This window comes from Capsicum annuum, unplaced genomic scaffold (assembly GCF_002878395.1).
Source record: "Capsicum annuum cultivar UCD-10X-F1 unplaced genomic scaffold, UCD10Xv1.1 ctg2772, whole genome shotgun sequence".
Classification (NCBI taxonomy): domain Eukaryota; kingdom Viridiplantae; phylum Streptophyta; class Magnoliopsida; order Solanales; family Solanaceae; genus Capsicum; species Capsicum annuum.
The window spans coordinates 197,965-209,594 of NW_025834109.1; the positions used below are offsets into that span (position 1 = coordinate 197,965).

At 35.2% G+C, this 11,630-nt stretch overlaps 1 non-coding gene across 1 annotated transcript; it reads right to left on the reverse strand.

The window, feature by feature from the left end:
• Positions 1-271: 271 nt before the first annotated feature.
• LOC124890954 lies at positions 272-377 on the reverse strand. Its single transcript, XR_007049463.1, has one exon. It is a non-coding gene; the product is annotated as a small nucleolar RNA R71 (small nucleolar RNA).
• Between the last annotated feature and the right edge of the window lie 11,253 nt (positions 378-11,630).

Genomic DNA, 11,630 nt, shown 5'->3' on the forward strand with positions numbered 1-11,630 from the left:
TATTATGTTGCACATTCTTCAAATGAAAGGTTTCTTTGGGGGGAAAGCTCATAGAGACCCCAACTTGCACTTGATGAATTTTATGGAAGTTGGTTCCCTCTTAGGCATTGCTCATATCTCAAAAGAGTCTATATGGTTGCGCCTCTTTCAATTTTCTCTAATATGGGATGAGGTATTGTGGTTATGATCTCTTCCTATTGGGTTAATCACATTATAGGATGAACATACCATTGCTATCTTAGACCGAACTTTCCACCAATCAAGATGTTTCAATTGCGTGACAAAATCACCAATTTTCTTTAATTGAATGGAGAACCTCTATTTGAGGTGTGGGAGAGATTTAATGTAAATCTTATGCAATGTCCCAACCACGAGATCCTAAAGAAGATGCTTCTCCAAAGCTTCTATCGGGCTTTGGATCAACTAAACAAAACCATGGTGGATAATGTGGTCGGTGGTTCACTTGTGAAGTTTTCATATAATGTGGTTACAAACATGCTTGAGAAAGTCATAAATAAAAATGAGGGTTGGCATACCTGAGACGTCGAGGTATCTAAATTGTTCCCTACTACCTTCTATTTTGATAAAGAGCAGAGGAAGAGAGATGAACAAATGAAGGAAAATGTGGAAAAATGATGATGCAATTAGAGCTCTTAACGAAGCATGTGATGGGTGCACCTACAAAAATGGTAAATGTCGTGGCATCCAAGGGTTGTGATGAAGAAGAGGCCAAAAGGATTGATGAAGAAATTCAGTATTTGGCTAACTATCTTGTGGGTTCCTGCCTGGACAATCAAAGGCAAAGTAGGAACCAAGGTTGGACTGATCATGAAAGAGAATGGGATTGGCATAATAGGGATAAAGATCATGAATGAAGAGACAAGGAAAGGGATAAAGATCATGAATGGAAAGACAAGGAAAGAGTCCAATTTTGTTGATCCTAAGAAATTCAAGATCGAAGATATGTTAGCAAGGATCTTGATGAAAGTTGATGGAACAGACAGGATGGTTTGAGAATTTAATGATGACTTTTTGCAAATCAACCAAACGATTGTATCACACTCCACCTCAATCAAGCAATTAGAAACTCAAATTGGCCAAATCTCCACTAAACTTAATACTAGACAAAAAGAGGGCCTTCTTAGTTATACTATTGTGAATCCCAAAAATGATGCTCAAGTATTGGCAATTATCACTAGGAGTGGCGAAACCCTTGGTGATCATGGGGTGGAAGTTAAAAAAAAGCCCAACATTAAACAAACAAATATGAAGAAAAAGAAGAATGCAGCTGATTCAAATGAGGAGGCTCCAAAGTCACAAGAAAGGGATAAAAAATAACCAATGATAATGGAAGAAATGGTTGATAAAGATTAAGATCCAAAGGTACTTGATGATGATGAATCACAAAGTGATCTTTTGCTTACCATGAAGGTTCCATCCCCATTCCCTGAAAGGCTCAAAAAGAAGGAGGACAATGCCGAATTCAAGATGTTCCTTGCTAGGCTTAGTGATCTATCGATTAATATCCCATTGCTAGAGGCCTTTTAAGAGATTCCTGGATATGCTAAGCTTATGAAGAAGTTGATGTCAAAGAAATGTCTTGTTGATGGTGAAACAATAGAAGTTATCCATGGGTGTAATGCTATCATGACTATTTCTATAGAGAAAAATAAGGAGGATCTTGGGGCCTTTACAATCCCTTAAACCATAAGGACACACAAGTTTGAGAAAGATTGTGTGACCTTGGTGTAAGCATCCATCTCATATCCTATGCAATCTATCAGAGACTTGGGTTAGGAAGTCCTACTCCAATAACAATGAGGCTATTGATGGCAGATCGGTCTATCAAGAGACCGGTTGGAGTTTTGTTTGATAGTTTGGTGAAGGTTTATCGCTTTATTCTTCCAGTGGATTTCATTTTTCTTGATTATGAAATCGACCAAGAGATACCTATTATCCTTGGCCGACCTTTCCTTGCAATTAAAAGAGCTGTTGTTGATATGGAATTAGGAGAAATAAAATTTTGGGTCCAAGATGATGAAGTGTCTTCTCAAGTATGCAAGATCAAGAAACAACCCATGGAACAACAAGTGGTGTCCATCATTGAGGTGGTGGATGAGAAAGTAGATGATGGGTCCCTTGAGGATCCAACTTGAAATGATAAAGAACGTCGTGTCGCGATAACAAATTAGGAGTTAGGTTGAAGGCAATCTACTAATGCCACGATAATGGCCCGTATCCTTCATTTTTTACTAAGTAGAGTAGGTTTCATTTTTTAATGATGAATCCATGAAATTGTGGTACTATGAAGTGTTTTGAATGAGACTAAATAGGGGAAAGTGTGAAAAAATTATGCAGTAGACTGAGAAGGGGGAAATAAAGGACCAATAATGGCCTCATTTACCACGATTATGGCACCCATTCTATCGCGATTGCGGTTTCTGCATGACTATAATCGCGGAACTTGGACTGTGATCACGGTCATGACTGGTTAAATGAACAGTCGACTACTATTTTCCCCCACACTTCCTTTTCAATTTTCCCTTAAATTACAACTGACTTTGGTTGAGTTTTGGCATCCAAATTTGTGCATCAACATCCCCCTCGCATCCTCAATCTGGTATGTGGTTCAAATTCCCTCTTTTTATGTATTTGTATAGGCCTTAGAACTCATGCCTCAATATTGTCCTAAAAATTATGCTTTGAATGTTAAATTTTTTGTTGATTATGCTTTTGTGGTGTGATTAGCTGTTGTTAGTGTATTGCACATAGTTGGAGAAGTTTTGAGTATCCAATATTGTTCAAAATGATATAAATAGATTGTGCACACCAAGTGTTCAATTAAATGCCCAAAAGAAGTTCTTACTAGTTTTCTCATGTTTTAAGGGCATAATTGAACATCTAGAGGCTACGTTTCATGTACATGAGGTTACTTTTTGATTTAAAACACATCTTCACATTGAAATTGGTCGTTTTGAGTTTTGAAAATTTTGGTCTAGTCTTGCCTCAAATAACATGATCGTGGTCATTGGATAGCTATCGCGGCAGCTTTATCGCATCTCAGTGGCCTGCGATCACTATATTTGAGAGTGGTTTTCAAATGAGGGGAAAAAAATCCTGTAATTTCATTTCTTGCCCCAAACACATCAAGTCACCATCCCATGAGCTTGAATTGATAACATAGCATAGTTTTCATATCTAATTGTTGACAATTAATTCTATTATGTGATTCTCATGTTTTCAAAGCTCAATATGGAAGATTATGACCAAATTCAGTTCATAGCCCTGAAATGTCACAATCAGTACTGTACAGACCTCCCTAAAACTAAATTGGTCCCTAAGAGAGGTATTTGTTTTGATAGAGTATCAAAAAATATTCCAGCATTTCATGCCCATTCGGTAGCCACTGGGTGGAGTTGTTTTGCCCCGGATCATTTTCGAGCAAATGAGCATTGGTTAAGGGAATTCTATGTTAACCTTAGCACAGTATATTTCTCTGAACCAGTTTTACTGATCCAGGGAAATTATCTTCTTTTGGAATGAACAGATTAATGATTTATATGGGCAGCTAGATGAGGACATGAGCCAATTTAAGGCAAAGGGGTGTGAACCGGAGAGTTGGATAGCCGAAAAGTTATGTCCTGGCAAGGAGGTTCATTGGGCAGCCACCAAGAGCGACAAATCAATGAATGATTTCACAGCTGAGGCAAGGATATGGTTGAACATTATTGGTAGCTGGGTTTCTCCATGCACTCACATGACGGTTGTTTCAGATGTTCGATCCAGAATGGTTGCTTGTATACTAGACAACATTTCTTTAAATGTTGGTCATCTTGTGATTTCAGACATGGGGCATTTCAAGAACCACAGTGGTACTCTCGTCTTATTTCCTTATATGATTACTGAGTTGTTTAGGAGATACGGGGTTGAGGAGTATCCCAGATACACTTGGGTTCACCCAAACACCCCCATTTATCCTCTTAAGATTTGGGGTGAAGTAGCCTCGGGCAAGAGAAAAAAGAGAAATATCAACTTAGAAAAGTCGATAGGTGAGGACACAAACTCATGCAGGCCATCCATAGTAAGGCTTTTTGTTGAGATCTCGATAGAGATAAGAGTAATAAATGAGCTTGTAGCAGGGTTGCCTCAGGGGCTGGGAGAGTCTTCTAGTACCTGCCACTGCTATGTAGCTTGATCTGACTATAAGATATACCTAGAAGATTAGAAGAAGTAGGGAGACACTATTTCTAGGCTTGAGAGATCCTACTCATCTCTAGTACGTTCGCACAAGGAGCTTAGGGACTCACATAAGAAGATGAAGAAGAGATAAAAGAAGAGAGACAAATTTTTCTCGAAGATGTAGAAGGGTGTGAAGGGCCTTTGGAACATCTTAAAACCCATAGATAGACTACTTTCTCTTAGATTTGATAGTGATTATGAGTCCCTAGATTAGTGGTCAGACTCAGACGATGCTGGAGGTGATGCTGAGACAGATAGAGACAACAACTCTTGATAAGATTATAGGGAACACCCTTTTACTCTCTTGATGCTTTATGTATTATGCAGTGAGGTCACTGCAAGATTTTAAATTGGGGGTGAGCTTCTCTATATTCATTCATTTGATCTATATTATTGAGATATTTATGGATGTTTTTTTATGTTGATTTGGATAATTTTTATTTTTATTTTGGGTTGTAATATTGGGTATTCTGATGGTGCCCACATTTCATGGATTAGTTGCTTGTTTTATTTTTAGTTTTTATTTTTATCTTTCTTATGAAGATATCGTATGAGCCATTTCCTATGATAGATTGAGTGACAAAATTTTAAGGGAAAATTATCGGGATTGGGTTTTGAGCCATAGATGCAGTGGAAGTTCGAGTACCCATAACATTGGAGTTTTGGGATCGCTCTTACGCCTTTGGTGAAATTTTAGAAGCCATATGGTTTGCCCTCTTGAGATCCAAAATATGAGATGTTTGATTGGTTTGGCGCCATTAATAGCAAATTTTGCATGGTGTAAATGCGAAGCAAACGCCCCCTCCATCCAAAATTTTTTGAAAACCACTGGCATGGACGTGAATAATTTTGTAACAATACTTTACCTCTTTTTGTGACTCCAAAGTCTATATCTTGTATAAATTGGTAAATACTCCCTTTTGTCTCTGGTAGGAAGTGCAACTAAGACTTTTTGAAAAGTTGAATACCTTGTATGGTGAGCGTAATTATCTAACTCTTATGCATACTTGTACCATCAAGAATTTTCCTTGTTAAACTTTCAAGGCTAATTGTTATTATATTTGGTTGTTGAAATGATCTTAGGACTTTTTGGTGAATATAGGATCCCACTTTATCCTAAATAGCCTACCCATATATAATATAGTATCCTTAGTTACCCATATTGAGCCTTCAAGCCTTTCTTTTGCAACCACATTAAAGGCCTTGAACATTCAAAGTTTTTCCCTCTTTTGAACCCTACCCTTCTTGAACTGGGAAAATAAAATTTAAGGCCAAATGCCTAAGTTGGGGGTGGTAAGTTTATATAGATGACCTTGGACCATGATAATGTAAGTGGATACCTATGATGCTAAGCAAAGAAATAGAAGTAAAAAGGTGAAAAATAAAATATTCATCAAAAGAAGGAATAGCATATATTGAAAAACAAATAGTCGAAAAGAAAATGCTTATGAAGAAATGGGTAAATCAAGGTAGCTAAAGTAGGCATATGAGTTTTGAAAATAAATGAAGTAGTCCATAATCAAAAGTTTGATTAAATAGTGTGATATAGATGTTCAAGAAGGGTGTAGTCACTTTGTTCCTAAATGATATCATACCCTTGCTCTAACCTACATTACAAGCTTGAAAAAGCCCTTAGAGATCTCTAACCAAGTGTATTCATTGTAGTCTTGATTGAACATAAGGGTAGGCATATGGTATGGTACTTGTTAGCATTGAGAGAGTCTTTGTGAGAGTGAGTGTTATCACTTAAATCCGTTGTGTAATATTAGATAATTTGGTGTGTGGAATTTCCTTCTATTGAGGAGGAATGTAAACTTTGAGGTGAGTAAAATTGTCATCTGTCAAAAAATAGTCAAAAGAGTATAGTTGAGTTGTTATCAATAGGGAGTTACCTCTAGAGAGTTGGTGAGTGTTCCATTATTGTTCTTTAAATTCTTTTGGATATTTGAAATTGTATTTCATCTTTGATCTCCAACCAATTGGATTGGGTATAGGCTACTGAGTTGCGATCGTTATCAAGCTAAGGAGATCGCGGAAGCATAGGTTTATGTCAAGGGGCAGATTTGTAATTTCCTAGAACCGACCCCAAATCCCATATAGAGCAAAGTCCTTTTCATTTTTGGGCATCTTCCCAACTAGAATTGAACTTAGAGAAATTTCAAACCCTACCAAATTTGAAAACTTATTAAAGCTAATTTTTAAGTAGTTTTGGTTGTAATTAAAGTTGGATATTGAGGAATACTCTTGTTTGCATCTTCAATGGAAGTATTGAATGATCATTATGGTATAATTCTTTTTCCAAACTTCATAAGTAGCTAAACATTTATCTTGGGATTATGGTGAAATAGGTGGAAATATCTATGGATTGTGATTTATTAGTGTAGATTCTTGGTTATTCATGATGGGTTTCACTAATGCTTGATTAATGAGTTGGGATTTGTGGGTGAAAACCCAAATTCCCAAAATATCACATCATCCTTGAAAGGAGGACCTGAGTATACTTTTGGATCCTATATCATCCTTGAAATAGGGATATGGGTGACAAGATGTTAGTGAACAATGGTTAGATGTAGCTTAGTACCTTTTCATTATCTTAGAAATAAGGGTGGAATGAGAATTACCTGGATCTTGGGATCTTCCTAGAAATAGGAATGCCTAATTGAGGTATTGGGTGGATTTGCTTGCCACATCCAAGAGGTATCCAAAAGGGCCCATGGGTGATAATTTTGATGTTTGGTTAAAAACTAGCTTCAAGAACCCCTAACCTAGCCTACCCATGTATTCGTTGACTAGAATTTGCATTTGATTGTCATGAACCAATGCATTATTTGCCCCTAGGAAGACATAATCCTGAGACTTGTCTCAAATATAAATCTTATCCTCATTTTTTGCCTTTAATTGGTAGTTTGAGTAGATCATGATAAAATAACTATTCCAAACCATTCCCCCTCCCAAATTTTAATTTATGTATTTTATTTTTTTATATTACGGGTATTTCTTTAGTAGCTATTAAGACTCATAGGATTTGAAGACTAATTCCACTCCTCGAGGATTTAACCACAACTTACATTGGTTTAATATACTTGACAATGATCACCTTGCCCATAAATCAGGGAGTGAGTTCAGCGTTATCATAGCCTATAGATATGATATGCTTCATAGATATACTATGGCTTATAGAAATGAGTTGGATTATGAATATGATTAATGATATGGGTTTCGAATATATATGTGACCCTAAGGTCAGGATTATGATGTTGTGATTATTCTGGACACATTATTAGGCCCAAAGCCGTGTTATGATATGTGTTGGACATCCGAGAAGTGTTTATCCTTATAAAGGATACGGTTGTAGTTTATAGAGATATTTATGCTTATGGTTCCATTGTTTGAATACTTGTGATTTCATGTATAGATTCTTATATCCATGAATATTAAATTGGTAATTGATACTATTCCTACTAAAGTATGATTTTATTACTATTTTCCTAAATAGCGGTTAAAGCCTACTTTTTACTTTAAAAACTGATTTCTTCATAATGGGAATTATACCATCTAATGGATGACTTATGTGAACTGATATTGAGAATGGTGTTTTAAAGATTTGACCGAGATAGATTCTGGTACATGATTTCATTACTATTATTTACTTCGATCACACGAGATTCTGACCCTTTCTACACTTTTATAATGATTTAGTCCCTAAGTTTACCCTGGGCAATGGATTTACACTCATATAGACACAATTTAAGTTTGTGCACCTATTATATATCTAGCTACACATCTGTATGGTATGGGATGAAGGAGGGTGATGGTATTGACGATATGAGTTTTGGGGAAAGCCCACTGATTGATGATGTTTACTATTGGTTCAAGTCCAGATATTGATTATTTATTTAACAGTTCAAATTCAGAGGATGATTATAATATTGATGAAGACATGATGGTTGGTATTATGGATTATATTTTTCCTTCATTCTTATTTGTGTTTTACCTAACACAAGTATGCGCCTATATCTATCAGTCTTATGGGAGGTTGCATAGGAATGGGTAATGAGTATGGATTATGGTGTATTGTGAATTGATTGAACCTTCTAAACCTGGGGCGGTGGGGGTTTGTGTGAAAATCTCGATTTGATATTATTTATCTGGACTAGCCGATTACTCACGTTATTGTTGCTATAGTTATTATTATTTTTATGATCATTGTTATGGCTAATTTGTGATATATTGGCTAATGATTTGGTATTGAGATTTGAGGTATGGTTTTGGTCCTTCTATCTTATGATTATATTATTATGCATGATGAACTCATGAGAAGACGTATAGATTAGAAACCTGAGTATTGTAGTGTAGTTCCTGCTATCATTATGAGGTCTTAAAATACTAGTCTGATGATTTAGGTTGTACTTCGAGTTGACCTTGTTTATATATATATACATATATATATATATATATATGGATATATATAGATATATGTATGTATGTATATCTATCAATATGTTATTATGGTGTTACCATATATCTTTTCCATTCATTGATTTAGATTGTATATTTATTTATTGTCCTTATATAGTCATGTATATCTTTCTTTCACCCTTATTTTGTATATTGGCCAGTGATATACGTTATAGTTTTAAGATTCATGAGTATGGCTGGACTAGGATAGTAATCCTTAATGCTTCCTTAGCCCTATTATGTTAGTTTCTTAGACATAAATAGGATAGTTTATCCTTATTATCTCATTGGCTTTCTTATGTGGTTGCTGAACATTTGGGTTAGTTTTCATTTCGTTTATATGTTATACGTATTTTCAATATCTTTGGAGCTCAATCGCCAGTTACCTACTGAGTACCACATGTTTGGTACTCATACTATACTTCTATAGCCTGCAGATCATAGTACGGGTTATCAATGTTGTTGTGTGCATCATGTGGAGACGTTATAGTTCAGAGACTTAGGATGAGCTCATTACATTCGAAGTATTACTTCCCTCACTCTTATGTACTAGACTAATCTCTATATTGTATTCAGATATGGTTGTCTCTGTATATTCATTTAGTACCTCATTTGTATCCTTATTATGCTAGAAAATCTTGTTTTACCAGGTTTTGGGATTATCTTATATATGTTAGTCCTTTATTTCATCTATTCCGCATTCTTTCTTTCATTTTTTTGATAGTCCATTACTAGCAATTTCGGACTACGGGATTGGCTTGCCTACTGGTGGGTTATAGTAGACGTCATCACGACCTAAGAAATTAGGTCGTGACACTGCTAAGAATATATGAATCTACATTGCATTCTCTTCCATATGAGAGCACATGGGTGATTTCGAGAGAGTTCTACAGAATATGATCAGGATTTCGAGAGAGTTCTACAGAATATGATCAGACCTGTAAAAGAAATAAGAGATGTGGGTAGCACAAAGAAAGACTTAAAACATATTCAGAAAGAGGACAAAATTTCCATGTTCAGTGTGCAGGCAACATAAATTTTAGATAAAATATTGTTAAAAGCACTTAATATTGTTGTTTTTCATTAAAATAGTAATGTTGCATTTTCTAAATAATAATCTTTTCTTCTTAGACTATATAATGATTTGTCTATAATTATATATATATATATATATATATATATATATATATATAGAGAGAGAGAGAGAGAGAGAGATGGATGGATGGATATTCATATCAGCTTCCAACAGATGAGTATACATATCACAATTGTATATGTATGTATACTGCATTGTATACTCATGTATACTGATATATTCTGCATACTAATCTGCAGGAATCATGGGTTAATTGGATTGCATATTCCTTTATACTTTTGTGTAATTTTCTATAATTATGTTAATATTAAAGAAAAAATAATCAATTGATAAAGAAAAAACATTTATAAACAAAACTTAGTCAAAAACCTTTTTAAAAGTAACACAAATTTTAAAAATACATGTCACCAAAGAAAAGTAATAACATTTCTCAAAATACCACAACTACTAAACAATTTACTTGCACAAAAATAAAATCAATGTAAACTAAAAGGTATACGAAAACTAAACTAATTTCTTTGGGCGTCCTCTCTTATTTTCTTTGAAATATCCATAGGTAGATTTGTTGCCACTATTGTCCTATCGGCCTGTTCCATTTTTTCATAGTCCCACAGTATGCTTTCATACCTCAAATGAAGTGTCTCAATGATGAGTGGTGAGGTCACCACTCATTTCTACCAAATATTTGTGCACACTACCATGATTTGTATAAGAAAAATGAGACATTATCATGATTTAAATGCACTAATAGCCACATTCTGCAGGTATATAGTCGAAGAGATAAAAAGATATGGAATAGAGCTTAAAATGATAAAAAAGGAGCAAAGTAGGGTGTAGATGAAGACCAAGAACACATCAGCCTCAGTTACCTCAGTCTCCGAACATGGTCAATCAAGATGATCAACACAATGCAGTCGTAGATCATAACCGTAATCGTGTAGCCGCAGTCGTGGTTAAACATGTGTGATCGTAGTTCAGCAGGAATATGCCCAGGGGCAGATTTGTAAAAGAACATAGACGAATCCCAAATCATACATAAGCAAAATCCCTTTTTTCTGTAAGGATTGCTTACCCCATAGAAAATTTTGAATTAAGAAGAGGAAACCTTAATTGGGAAAGTGTGTAAGTAATCTTGGAGGATTAATTTCTTAGTGATTTTGTGATAAATGAATGTTTTTTCATAATCCTTATGGTCTATTTCTCTTTACTTTATTCAAGAGTAGCTAAGCAATTTAGTCTTGGGGTTATGTTGAACTATAGTGTAATTGTGTGTGGATGTTGTTGTGTTTGCATAATTTTTAGTTATTGTGTATGGATTCCACCATTGCTTAAGCTTATTAGTTGGAAATTGATGGTTTAAAACCCTAAATCTCCAAATGGGTTTGATGGGTGAAAACCCCAAACTCTAAGAACCCTTTGTCATCCTTGAAAGAGGGACTACGGTGAATTTGAGGTAACCCATAATATCTTTAAAAGAGGGTTATAGGGGGAAAAAATAATGGTGGACAATTAAGTCTATGGTTTACTACCTTATGCAATCTTAGAAATAAGTGTGACGGGAGTGTAAGCCATGTCAAGAGCATCATCCTAGAAATAGGGATGCTTGATTGAGGTGTTGGGTGATTGCAAATTGTATAATTATTTGGTGCTTAAAAGAGCCAATGGTTGAAAGCGTGGTAGTTTTATTGAAAGATTGACTACAAGACTTTTGACCTAGGCTATCATTTGATCAATAACTAAAACTCATGCCAAACCATCGTTTACCCACACACATTTCCTTTTGGTAGACATGATCCCAAGACCCTCTCTATTCTTAATCTCAAAATCAAAAGTGTTA